The sequence below is a fragment of the Schistocerca serialis genome, chromosome 10 (assembly GCF_023864345.2).
Source record: "Schistocerca serialis cubense isolate TAMUIC-IGC-003099 chromosome 10, iqSchSeri2.2, whole genome shotgun sequence".
NCBI lineage: Eukaryota > Metazoa > Arthropoda > Insecta > Orthoptera > Acrididae > Schistocerca > Schistocerca serialis.
The window spans coordinates 203,355,630-203,369,069 of record NC_064647.1 but is presented as its reverse complement, the minus strand read 5'-3'; positions in this window follow the sequence as shown (position 1 = coordinate 203,369,069).

Here is a 13,440-nt window from a genome sequence, read left to right as displayed (position 1 = left end):
CGCCAAGACCGTAGGATCCTACGCAGTGCCGTAGGGGACCGCACCGCCACTTCCCAGCAAATTAGGGACACTGTTGCTCCTGGGGTATCGGCGAGGACCATTCGCAACCGTCTCCATGAAGCTGGGCTACGGTCCCGCACACCGTTAGGCCGTCTTCCGCTCACGCCCCAACATCGTGCAGCCCGCCTCCAGTGGTGTCGCGACAGGCGTGAATGGAGGGACGAATGGAGACGTGTCGTCTTCAGCGATGAGAGTCGCTTCTGCCTTGGTGCCAATGAAGGTCGTATGCGTGTTTGGCGCCGTGCAGGTGAGCGCCACAATCAGGATTGCATACGACCGAGGCACACAGGCAACACCCGGCATCATGGTGTGGGGAGCGATCTCCTACACTGGTGATCGTCGAGGGGACACTGAATAGTGCACGGTACATCCAAACCGTCATCGAACCCATCGTTCTACCATTCCTAGACCGGCAAGGGAACTTGCTGTTCCAACAGGACAATGCACGTCCGCATGTATCCCGTGCCACCAAACGTGCTCTAGAAGGTGTAAGTCAACTACCCTGGCCAGCAAGATCTCCGGATCTGTCCCCCATTGAGCATGTTTGGGACTGGATGAAGCGTCTTCTCACGCGGTCTGCACGTCCAGCACGAACGCTGGTCCAACTGAGGCGGAAATGGCATGGCAAGCCGTTCCACAGGACTACATCCAGCATCTCTACGATCGTCTCCATGGGAGAATAGCAGCCTGCATTGCTGCGAAAGGTGGATATACACTGTACTAGTGCCGACATTGTGCATGCTCTGTTGCCTGTGTCTATGTGCCTGTGGATCTGTCAGTGTGATCATGTGATGTATCTGACCCCAGGAATGTGTCAATAAAGTTTCCCCTTCCTGGGACAATGAATTCACGGTGTTCTTATTTCAATTTCCAGGAGTGTATATTAGGAAACGAGAATCTTAAAGTAGTAAATGAGTTTTGCTATGTTGTTGTTGTGGTCTTCAGTCCAGAGACTGATTTGATGCAGCTATTCTTGCTACTCTATCCTGTGCAAGCTTTTTCGTCTCCCGGTACCTACTGCATCTTACATCCTTCTGAATCTGCTCAGTGTATTCATCTCTTGTTCTCCCTCCACGATTTTTTATTTATTTCTTGATCTCCCTCTACGATTTTTACCCTCCACGCTGCCCTCCTATACTATCCCTTGATGTCTCAGAACATGTCCTACCAACCGATTCCTGCTTCTAGTCAAGTTGTGCACAAATTTCTCTTCTCCCCAATTCTATCCAATACCTCCTCATTATTTATGTGACCTATCCATCTAATCTTCAGCATTCTTCTGCAGCACCACATTTCGAAAGCTTCTATTCTCTTCTTGCCTAAACTATTTATCGTCCACGTTTCACTTCCATACGTGGCTACACTCCATACAAATACTTTCAGGAACGACTTCCTGACACTTAAATCTATACTCGATGTTACCAATTTTCTCTTCTTCTGAAACGCTTACCTTGCCATTGCCAGTCTACATTTTATATCCTCTCTACTTCGACCATCATCAGTTATTTTGCTCCCCAAATAGCAAAACTTATTTACTACCTTAAGTGCCTCACTTCCTAATTTAATTCCTTCTGCATCACCTGATTTAATTCGACTACATTCCATTATCCTCGTTTTGCTTTTGTTGATGTTCATCTTATATCCTCCTTTCAAGACACTGTCCATTCCGCTCAACTGCTGTTCCAGTTCCTTTGCTGTCTCTGACAGAATTACAATGTCATCGGCGAACCTTATAATTTTTTTTCTTCTCCATGGATTTTAAATCCTACTCCAAATTTTTTGTTTTTTTTTGTTTTCTTTACTGCTTGCTCAATATACAGATTGATTAACATCGGGGATAGGCTAGAAACCTGTCTCACTCCCTTTCCAACCACTGCTTCCCTTTCATGCCCCTCGACTCTTATAACTGCCATCTGGTTTCTGTACAAGTTGTAAATAGCCTTTCGCTCTCTGTATTTTACCCCTGCCACCATCAAAATTTGAAAGAGAGCGTTCCAGTCAACATTGTCAAAAACTTTATCCAAGTCTACAAATGCTAGAAACGTGGGTTTGCCTTTCCTTAATCTTTCTTCTAAGATAAGTCGTAAGGTCAGTATTGCCTCACGTGTTCCAACGTTTCTACGGAATCCAAACTGATCTTCCCCCATGTCGGTTTCTACCAGTTTTTCCATTCGTCGACAAAGAATTCGTGTTAGTATTTTGTAACCGTGACTTTATTAAACTGGTCATTCGGTGATTTTCACATCTGTTAACACCTGCTTTCTTTTGGTTTTGGAATTATTATATTCTTCGTGAAGTCTGAGGGAATTTCGCCTGTCTCATACATCTTTCTAACCAGATGGTCGAGTTTTCGCAGGGCTGGCTCTCCTGAGGCTATCAGTAGGTCTAATGGAATGTTGTCTACTCCCAGGGCCTTGTTTCGACTTAGGTCTTTCAGTGCTCTGTCAACCTCTTCCCGCAGTATCATATCTCCCAGTTCATCTTCATCTACATCCTCTTCCATTTCCATAATATTGTCCTCAAGAACATCGCCCCTGTATAGACCCTCTGTAAACTCCTTCCACCTTTCTGCTTTCCCTTCTTTGTTTAGAACTGGGTTTCCATCTGAGCTCTTGATATTCATGCAAGTGGTTCTCTTTTCTCCAAAGGTCTCTTTAATTTTCCTGTAGGCAGTATCTATCTTACCCCTAGTGAGACAAGCCTCTACATCCTTACATTTGTCCTCTAGCCATCCCTGCTTAGCCATTTTGCACTTCCTGTCGATCTCATTTTTGAGAGGATTGTATTCCTTTTTGCCAGCTTCATCTACTGCATTTTTATATTTTCTCCTTTCATCAATTAAATTCAATATGTCTTCTGTAACCCAAGGATTTCTACTAGCCCTCGTCTTTTTACCGACTTGATCCTTTGCTGCCTTCACTATTTCATCTCTCAAAGCTCTTCTTCTACTGTATTTCTTTCCCCCATACTTTTCAATCATTCCCTAACGCTCTCCCTGAAACTCTCTACAACCTCTGGTTCTGTAAGTTTTTCCAAGTCCCATCTTTTTAATTTCCCACCTTTTCGCAGTTTCTTCAGTTCTAATCTACAGTTCATAACCAATAGATTGTGGTCAGAGCCCACATCTGACCCTGGAAATGTCTTGCAATTTAAAACCTGTTCCTTAAATCTCTGTCTTACCATTATATAATCTAGCTGAAACCTCCCAGTATCTCCTGGCCTTTTCCATGAATATGACCTTCTTTCATGATTCTTGAACCAAGTGTTAGCTATTATTAAGTTATGCTCTGTGCAGAATTCTACCACGCAGCTTCCTCTTTCGTTCCTTACCGCCATTCTGTATTCACATACTACGTTTCCTTCTCTGCATTTTCCTACTATCGAATTCCAGTCACCCATTACTATTAAATTTTCGTCTCCCTTCACTATATGAATAATTTCTTTTACCTCCTCATACATTTCATCAACCTCTTCGTCATCTGCAGAGCTAGTTGCCGTATAAACTTGTACTACTGTGGTTGGCGTGGGCTTCGTGTATATTTTTTGGCCACAATAATGCGTTCACTATGCTGTTTGTAGTAGCTTACCTGCACTCCTATTTTTTTTATTCATTATTAAACCTACTCCTGCATTATCCCTATTTGATTTTGTATTTATAACCCTGTATCCAGCTGACCAGAAGTCTAGTTCCTCTTGCCACCGTACTTCACTGATTCTCACTATATCTAGCTCTAACCTATCCATTTCCCTTTTTAAATTTTCTAACCTACCTGCCCGATTAAGGAATTTGACATTCCACGCTCCGATCCGTAGAACGCCAGTTTTCTTTCTCCTGATAAGGACGTCCTCTTGAGTAGTCCCCACCCGGAGATCCGAATGGGCGACTATTTTTGCTATATGGGGAGCAAAATAACTGATGATAGTCGAAGTAGAGAGGATATAAAATGTAAACTGGCCATGGCAAGGATTGCGCTTCTGAAGAAGAGGAATTTGTTGAGGTAGAGTATAGATTTAAGTACCAGGAAGTCTTTTCTGAAAATACTTATATGGAGTGTAGCCACATATAGAAGTGAAACATGGACGATAAAAGTTTTAGACAAGGAACAGACTAGAAGCTTTCGAAATGTGGTGCTACAGAGGAATGCTGAAGATTAGTTGGGTAGATCACGTAACGAATGAGGAAGTATTGAATAGGATTGGGGAGAAGAGGAGTTTGTGGCACAACTTGACTAGAAGAAGGGATCGGTTGGTAGGACACATTCTGAGGCACCAAAGGATCACCAATTTGGTACTGCCGGGAAGCGTGGAGGGTAAAAATCGTAGAGGGAGACCAAGAGATGAATACACTAAGCAGATTCAGAAGGATGTAGGTTGCAGTAGGTACTGGGAGATGAAAAAGCTTGCACAGGATAGAGTAGCATGGAGAGCTGCATCAAACCAGTCTCTGGACTGAAGACCACAACAACATTGTATGACCACATATACTCTGGATCCTGCCTTTTATTACATGGCAGCCAGTTAGTCTCAAATGCTATTCTCAAGAAAATGAAAGTCAACATTGAATTATTGAGAAATATTGATATTGTTGACATGTAACTGTCCTTTGGATGAAGGATCTGTGAGGGTCTTTGGTAGTGTATCTGTAGCCACAGATTAGATCAGATTAGATTATTTTTTCGTTCCATAGATCCGTGCTGAGGAGATTCTCGTGGATGTGGAACATGTCAATTTTTTTTTCTTTTTTAAAGCTGAAATAGCAATACTAATAGTATGAATATATACAATACATCAATTGTTTCTATTAAAAAATTCGTCAATGGGGCAGAAGGAGTTGGCCACTAGTAAGTCTTTCAGGCTCCTTTTAAACTGATCTTTATTTGTAACTAAATTTTTTATGTTTGCTGGAAAATTATTGAAGATGAGTGTTCCTAAGTAGTGAACCCCTTTTTGAACTAATGTAAGTGCTTTTAAGTCCTTGTCCAGATCATTTTTGCTCCTGGTATTGCATGTATGTACTGAGCTGTTTCTTGTAAAAGTGATATATTATTTAGGACAAATTTCATTAAGGAGTAAATATACTGAGAGGCAGTAGTTAGTATACCCAGTTCTTTGAAGAGGTTTCTACAGGACGTCCATGAATTTACTCCACAAATAATACGTATTACACGCTTTTGGACACTGAAAACTTTTGTTTGACTTGAAGAGTTACCCCAAAATATTATACCATATGACATTATGGAATGAAAGTAGGCAGAGTATGCAAGCTTTTTCATTTTTATGTCGCCTATGTCTGCTAACACTCGAATTGCACATTGCATTTGTTAAGACATTTCTGCAGTTCTGTGGTGTGCTCCTCCCAACTGAATTTATTATCAAGTTGTAATCCCAGGAATTTAAGACTGTCAACCTCTTCTATCTGCTCTTCTTCATACTTTATGCATATGCTGTGTGGAAACCACTTACAGGTTCTGAATTGCATATAGTGAGTCTTTTCCAAGTATAATGTCAGCGAGTTGGCTTTAAACCATTTATTAATATCCATGAAAATATCATTAGTAGATCTTTCTAGAACTACATTGGACATACTATTTATTGCAGTACTTGTGTCATCTGCAAACAAAACGAACTCAGCATCTGGCAGTGTAACTGATGAGAGATCATTAATGTACACTAGAAAAAGCAATGGCCTTAAGATGGATCCTTGTGGGACACCACATGTAATTTCTTCCCATTCTGATGATGACAGATGACTTAATTCACTAATCCCTTGCACTGACACCCTTTGTTTCCTGTTAGTGAGGTATGACTTGAACCATTTTGCAGCACTGCCCATTACACCATACATTTCTAATTTATTTAAAAGGATGTTGTGGTTCACACAATCGAATGCCTTTGACAAATCACAGAAAATACCTGCTGCTTGTAACTTGTTATTTAATGAAATAAGTACTTTTTCACTGTAAGTGTAAACAGCTTTCTCGATATCAAAACCCTTCAGAAATCCAAACTGTGGTCTTGATAATATGTTATTTGTGGTCAGATGGTTGAGAAGCTGCCTATATATTACTTTTTCTAAAATTTATGAGAATGCTGGCAGAAGTGAAATCGGTCTGTAGTTTGATGGTATCTCTTTATCCCCTTTCTTGAATAGAGGCTTAAAATCTGCTTATTTTAGCCAGTCAGAAAATGTGTCAGTTATAATTGACTGGTTACACAAGTAACTTAGAATCGTACTAAACTCACAAGAACATGCCTTAATTGACTTTGTTGATATTTCATCATAACTACTAGAATTCTTTGTTTTTAAAGATTTTATTAGGGAAGTTATTTCTTTTGGTGAAGTGAGTGACATATTCATGTACCTGAAGCTATTTGTAAAGGCTAGTTTCAGTTATTCAAGGGCATTATTTACTGATCCTGACAATCCCATTCTATCAATAACGGATATAAAGTACTTCAAGTACAACAGAAAGGCAACTAGGCCCCAGATGAATGAGAAGTTCAATGCATAAGATGATTCCATCTTCAATGTGTGTCTGGATGATAATAACTTATACAGGCATACAACTGTTGCTGATGGTTGGCGGGTTTCAATGGCTGTCCAAAGATGAATGCCTTGGATTAGGTGAAAATATTCGTAGTGTGATGGCTAATTCAGAGCTGGGGTATGCCATACAAGCAAAACCCTACTAGTTTCCATGATATGTCCAACTATTTGCCACTATTTCCAGGGCAACTAGTTCTGCAAGGAGGCTCCATCCCCAAACAGATGACAACACTAGCGGACAAGTAGAGATATGTTCTTCATTATTGTAATTTCCAGCAGTCCCTCAGCTTAGGGATAGAGCTGGTTAGAACCACTCACGCTATCTCCTGCAAAAAGTCATGCTGGTTGAAGGAGTGTATTGATCTAAATACTAGAAAGTGGGCGTCTGCAAATAATGATTTTGAAGCAGATTTTTTAAAATTATGAATAATGCAGTTATCAGCCAGGCAATGAAGAATTTGAGAAAACACCACAAAAATCATATCAGAAAAAAATGAGATTTGCGTTATGACATAATTAAATATCGTACCAGAACAAATTTCGTGATTCACAATCTTCAGTAAGAACTTTGTTGGTGTGGATATGGCAAAGGTTGAAGCAGAGTTCACGAAGTCTGTCAAGTGGGGACATGTACCGGTTTCAGCATGAGTTTGCAGAAACCCGTTTTGCTGATCCAACGTTACTTTATATTGATACAGATAGCTTCATCTGTTGGATGAATGACTGCAATCCATGCAAGGTAATGAAGTGCCATGACAGTGCATTTGAGACAAGGTCACATTTATATATGAACCTTGTGGTATTGTTCCACAGAGCAAGAAGATTGTCAGCCTTATTACAGATGAAGCAAATGGGTTGCCAGTTGTGGGGTTTGTCTGTTTCTCATCGAGGTGTATGCATATCGCACATTGGGAGGTGTCACCCAGATGCAGGTGAAGGCTCTCATGACTGAAGACTACACGCATTGTTTGTGGTAAATGGAAATGAGCGTTTGGCATCATTGGCCGGGAGGCCCCTTACGAAGCAGGTCCGGCCGCCTTGGTGCAGGTCTTATTACATTCGACGCCACATTGGGCGACCTGCGCGTCCGATTGGGATGAAATGGTGATGAAGATAACACAACACCCAGCCCCTGAGCAGAGAAAATCCCCGACCCAGCCGGGAATCGAACCCGGGCCCCTTAGGATAGCAGTCCGTCACACTAACCATTCAGCTATCGGGGCAAAGATTGTTTGTGGTGCTCCACCACAACTGCAGCATTTGGTGAGACAAACTAGTACTCAATCGCTGGGGCACAAGGTGTACACTGTGCTGCAATCAAAAGTTGGTCTGGAACCTCATGACGATAAGCAGGTCATTTGTGAGGATGGGTCTGACACTCACCAATACTCACACTATTCACTTGATGCAGGTGGTGGGACTGAGAGAGAGTGACAGTGAGTGTAAACGCCGTATGTACCTGAAATATTATGACTTGTTTATCACAGTGGAGATATTTTTTTAATTGCACACTGTGTGTGTTGACATACATGTGTACATCTGTAAGTATATTTGCTGATAAAAATATGTACTGTGTATACACGTATCCACAACATCTGTGCTGACAAAAATGTGTATAACATACACTTGTAAATATTCCTTTTACTATTACAGCGCCATCTATCACAAAGCAAAAAAGTGGTCCAACTAAAACATTCATATTTCTTTACGTACTACACGAATATGTAATAAAAATTGTGGTTCCTATTTAAAAAAACGCAGTTGATATCCGTTTGACCTATGGGAGCGCCATCTAGCGGGCCAACCATAGCGCCATCTGGTTTCCCCCTTCAAGCTAGACAAGTTTCGTTCTTTGTAGTTTTTTCGTTTGACGCTTATTTCGTGAGATATTGGGCCCAGGCACGATCAGTGGACCACCCTGTATACAATATGGGCAGCGATTGTTCACTCTTTCGTGCTGAATGTCAATACCATCACCTCTGCTATGTTCTTCATCTAATACAGGTTTTATAATCGATTTTATTATTATTATATCCTCTGAAATGTAATTGGCGTTTGAATTTACCGCGAAAATTTGAATTTACCACGAAAATTTGAATTTCCTGAGAAAATTTTAAATTTTTCCAAATACGGGAGGGTAGAAGGGTGAAGGCTGTGGAGGGTGTCGAAGGGAGATATCCCAGGGGATGGGGGAGGGGGGAATAATTCATCTATTGCCTTGATCAGTCAATTAATTTTATATCAATTTAATATCAAAATTGTCGCAGAACTGTCTTTGTCCTCCTACCCACTGCTTCCCTGGTGGCAACACAATACTTCCCCTGTTCTTCTGTACTGGCGGGTCCGCCTCAAGTGACATCTGGTGGCCATTTCTGCTTTAAATAAGGGGTGTGGTTTCTTTTGATCAGATAGTGTATGATTTATAAGACTCTTCCTGCTCGTGGCGTATGTCTCACATTTCACACACACAGAGCGTATTCAAAAATTCAGTCGACCAAACGGAGTCAAAAACAAAAATACTTCGCTAAACAAGTTATGGGAAAAGCATTTTGAGTGAACAGTAATACACTTGTGGTGAAGGGGACAAACGAAAACTATAAGGGGCAGCCAAAAAAAGCGAGATTGATGTAGTCTATTTATCTTTTCCAAACTAACCGCCATAACTGTTAATATACCGGGTGATCAAAAAGTCAGTATAAATTTGAAAACTTAATAAACCACCGAAAAATGTAGAAAGAGAGGTAAAAATTGACACACATGCTCTGAATGACATGGGGTTTCATTAGAACAAAAAAAAAACAACGTTCACAAAATGTCCGACAGATGGCGCTGGACAGCTACCGTGACGGGTGATAGGTACGCCGATATGTTAGAGAATCGCATCATCCCCAGCCTAGCTGATGAACACCTGCTGGAACGTATGATGTTAATGCAGGATGGCGCTACACCCCATATTGTTAGACGCGTTAAAGATCTCTTGCGCGCGTCGTTTGGTGATGATCTTGTGCTCAGCCGCCACTTTCGTCATGCTTGGCCTCCCAGATCCCCAGACCTCTCAGTCCGTGCGATTATTGGCTTTGGGGTTACCTGAAGTCGCAAGTGTATCGTGATCGACCGACATCTCTAGGGATGCTGAAAGACAACATCCGACGCCAATGCCTCTCCGTAACTCCAGACATGCTTTACAGTGCTGTTCATAACATCATTCCTCGACTACAGCTATTGCTGAGGAATTATGGTGGTCATATTGAGCATTTCCTGTAATTTTTTGAACTTTTGTAATTTTTTTTTTGTTCTAATACAACCCCATGTCATTCCAAGCATGTGTGTCAATTTTTACCTCTCTATCTACTTTATTCCGTGATTTATTCAGTTTTCAAATTTATACTGACTTTTTCATCACCCGGTATTTGTCTCACTGTGAGACAAGATGTTCATTGCCTTCATTGAAAAGTGTTTGCGGTTGCCTGCAGAACCATGAATGTACCCAAGCATGTACGTCTTCCTACGAAGCAAAGCGACAGGCACAAACGTCTTTCCTCAGGACTCCAAAAAATTGGAAATCGCATGGACCCGCCCATGTGCTGCCAAGGTTGTTTCGCGTATGCTGCAGAAGTTTTGCAGGGAAGCTCTTTCAGATTCTCCATGCAATCCCGATCTCCCTCCATGCAATTTCCATATTTTAGGAGCCCTGAAGAAAGATATTCGTGGCCGTTGCTTTGTTTCGAAGAGTTGCGCACCTGGGTGCAATAATGTTTCCGTAGGCAACAGCAAACATTTTTATTTGATTGCCCCTTCTTGCTTCTTCGAAGATCGTTCCACAAAACTTGATTTGTGATACGTAGTGTTGCGACGTCCAGACATTCGCACTACGAGTTCTGGCATGCCTACCATTACATATACATTACAACAAATAAAGGTGATGCCAAGACAATGTTGTATTTATTTAAATGGACCACAGTGAAAGCAATGTTCTTCCAGTATAACTGGTTTCTCACAACAACTATACTCGTTTACAAAAAGAAATCGGTTGACCTACACGTCAAAAAAGTACTAGCACACATTCAACGAACTTACGGCACGTTTTGCCCAAAATGCCCGCTTCTGAGCCAAAAATAACGTTTCAGAATAGGTAGAGTTACCCCAAAATATAATGCCGTATGTCACAAGCGAATGAAAATATTCAAAGTAGACGGGTTACCCAGTCGAACTATCAGTTACTGCAGATAATGTTCTAATGGTAAATGTAGCAACATTAAGTCAGTGAACAAGATCCTGGACATGTATTTTGCGTGACAGTTTACTATCTATTTACACATATATAAATCTGAATTGTTCAGTCTCACTAATCATATGCCTATTCTGTGTAATTAGAACGTCAGGTTTTGTCGAATTGTGTGTTAAAAACTGTGAAAACAGTGTTACTGTGATCTTATACTACACGGAACTTACAATACTGGCCATTAAAATTTCTACACCAAGAAGAAATGCAGGTGATAAACGGATATTCATTGGACAAACACATTATACTAGAACTGGCACGTGATTACATTTTCACGCAATTTGGGTGCATAGATCCTGAGAAATCAGTACCCAGAACAACCACCTCTGGCCGTAATAACGGCCTTGATACGCCTGGGAATTGAGTCAACCAGAGCCTGGATGGCGTGTACAGGTACTGGCGTATTGTGACGAGCCACTTGCTCGGCCACCATTGACCAGACGTTTTCAGTTGGTGAGAAATGTGGAGAATGTGCTGGCCAGGGCAGCAGCCGAACATTTTCTGTATCCAGAAAGGCCCATACAGGACCTACAACATGCGGTCGTGCATAATCCCGCTGAAATGTAGGGTTTCGCAAGGATCGAATTAAGGGTAGAGCCACGGGTCGTAACACATCTGGAATGTAACGTCCACTGTTCAAAGTGCCGTCAGTGCGAACAAGAGGTGACCGTGACGTGTAACCAATGGCATCCCATACCATCACGCCGGGTGATACGCCAGTATGGCGATGACGAATACACGCTTCCAATGTGTGTTTACCGCGATGTCGCCAAACACGGATGCGACCATCATGATGCTGTAATCAGAACCTGGATTCATCCGAAAAAATGACGTTTTGCCATTCGTGCACCCAGGTTCGTCGTCGAGCACATCATCGCAAGGGCACCTGTCTGTGATGCAGCGTCAAGGGTAACCACAGCCACGGTCTCAGAGGTGATAGTCCACGCTGCTGCAAACGTCATCGAACTGTTCGTGCAGATGGTTGTTGTCTTGCAAACGTCCCCATCTGTTGTCTAAGGCATCGAGATGTGGCTGCACGATTCGTTACAGCCATGCGAATAAGATGCCTGTTATCGCGACTGCTAGTGATACGAGGCCATTGGGATCCAGCACGGCGTTCTGTATTACTCTCCTGAACCCACCGATTCCATATTGTGCTAACAGTCATTGGATCTCGACCAACGGGAGCAGCAATGTCGCGATACGATTAACCGCAATCGCTATAGGCTACAATCCGAGGTTTATCGAAGTCGGAAACGTGATGGTACGCATTTCTCCTCCTTACACGAGGCATCACAACAACGTTTCACCAGGCAACGCCGGTCAACTGCTGGTTGGCACTGGCGCCAATCTAGTATGAATTCTCTGCATATCACAGCATCCTGTTCCTTTCGGTTAAATTTCGCGTCTGTAGCACATCTTCGTGGTGTAGCAGTTTTGATGGCCTGTATTGTTTAATTTGTTGATGTGTGTATTTCAGTTCAAAAATGGCTCTGAGCACTATGAGACTCAACATCTTAGGTCATAAGTCCCCTAGGACTTAGAACTACTTAAACCTAACTAACCTAAGGACATCACACACACCCATGGCCGAGTATTTCAGTTCATTTCATGTTTCAATATGTTACCAGTTTATTATGTCAGAAGCTGTGTGGTGAAATTTTAATCCATTAAATAATAACCTTTTATGAAATACTGTGTTACAGCTGTGTACAAAACTCTGTTTTTGTGAGTTAGTTAACAGGAAATTCCATCTGTGGCCAGCACCACGCGGTCAGCCCAGTTGATCTGTACAACCTAAATACGACCCCTGCAGTAGTGGTCTCTTACTAAAATCTTATACTTCTTGCAGGTACCCGGCAGACTTCAAAAAGATTTGCACCATAGTGGGGTTCGGAAGGCGAGCCAGAGACGCGCCGCCATACACGGGTATTCAGAGGGGCGGCAGCTTCCTGATGGAGCCTGGGCAGAAGTGTGGCCTCCCGGAAATCAAAGTGAGTACCACACAGACCACACAGCGGTGAGGCTTCAAGCATGCGCCACAGAACAACGCTTCTACTCATCATGTGCTTCATGCTCACTTTTTGGCTCATTTGCTTTCAGCCTATTTGACTGTTATTGCCAGCCGCTGTGGCCGAGCGGTTCTAGGCGCTTCAGTCCGGAACCGCGCTGCTGCTACGGTCGCAGGTTCGAATCCTGCCTTGGGCATGGATGTGTGTGATGTCCTTAGGTTAGTTGGGTTTAAGTACTTCTAAGTCTCGGGGACTGAAGACCTCATATGTTAAGTCCCATAGTGCTTACAGCCATTTGAACGATTTTTTTATTATTAATTTCAATAATTAACAGCCTCAGTTGCACTGTTTGCCTAGAATTTACCTAGGTTTCAGTCGGGATAACCAAACTGTAGGGAAGCAGCCCACTCACGCCTTATAAAATTCTCATCAGTCTTTCCGTTGTGTACCAGCCTAGTCCGCTGTAACTAGCTCTGACGTCATAAATGTTGCGCAATACTTTAAAAATCAAGTAAATAACGTGAAACGGTTCTAGATTG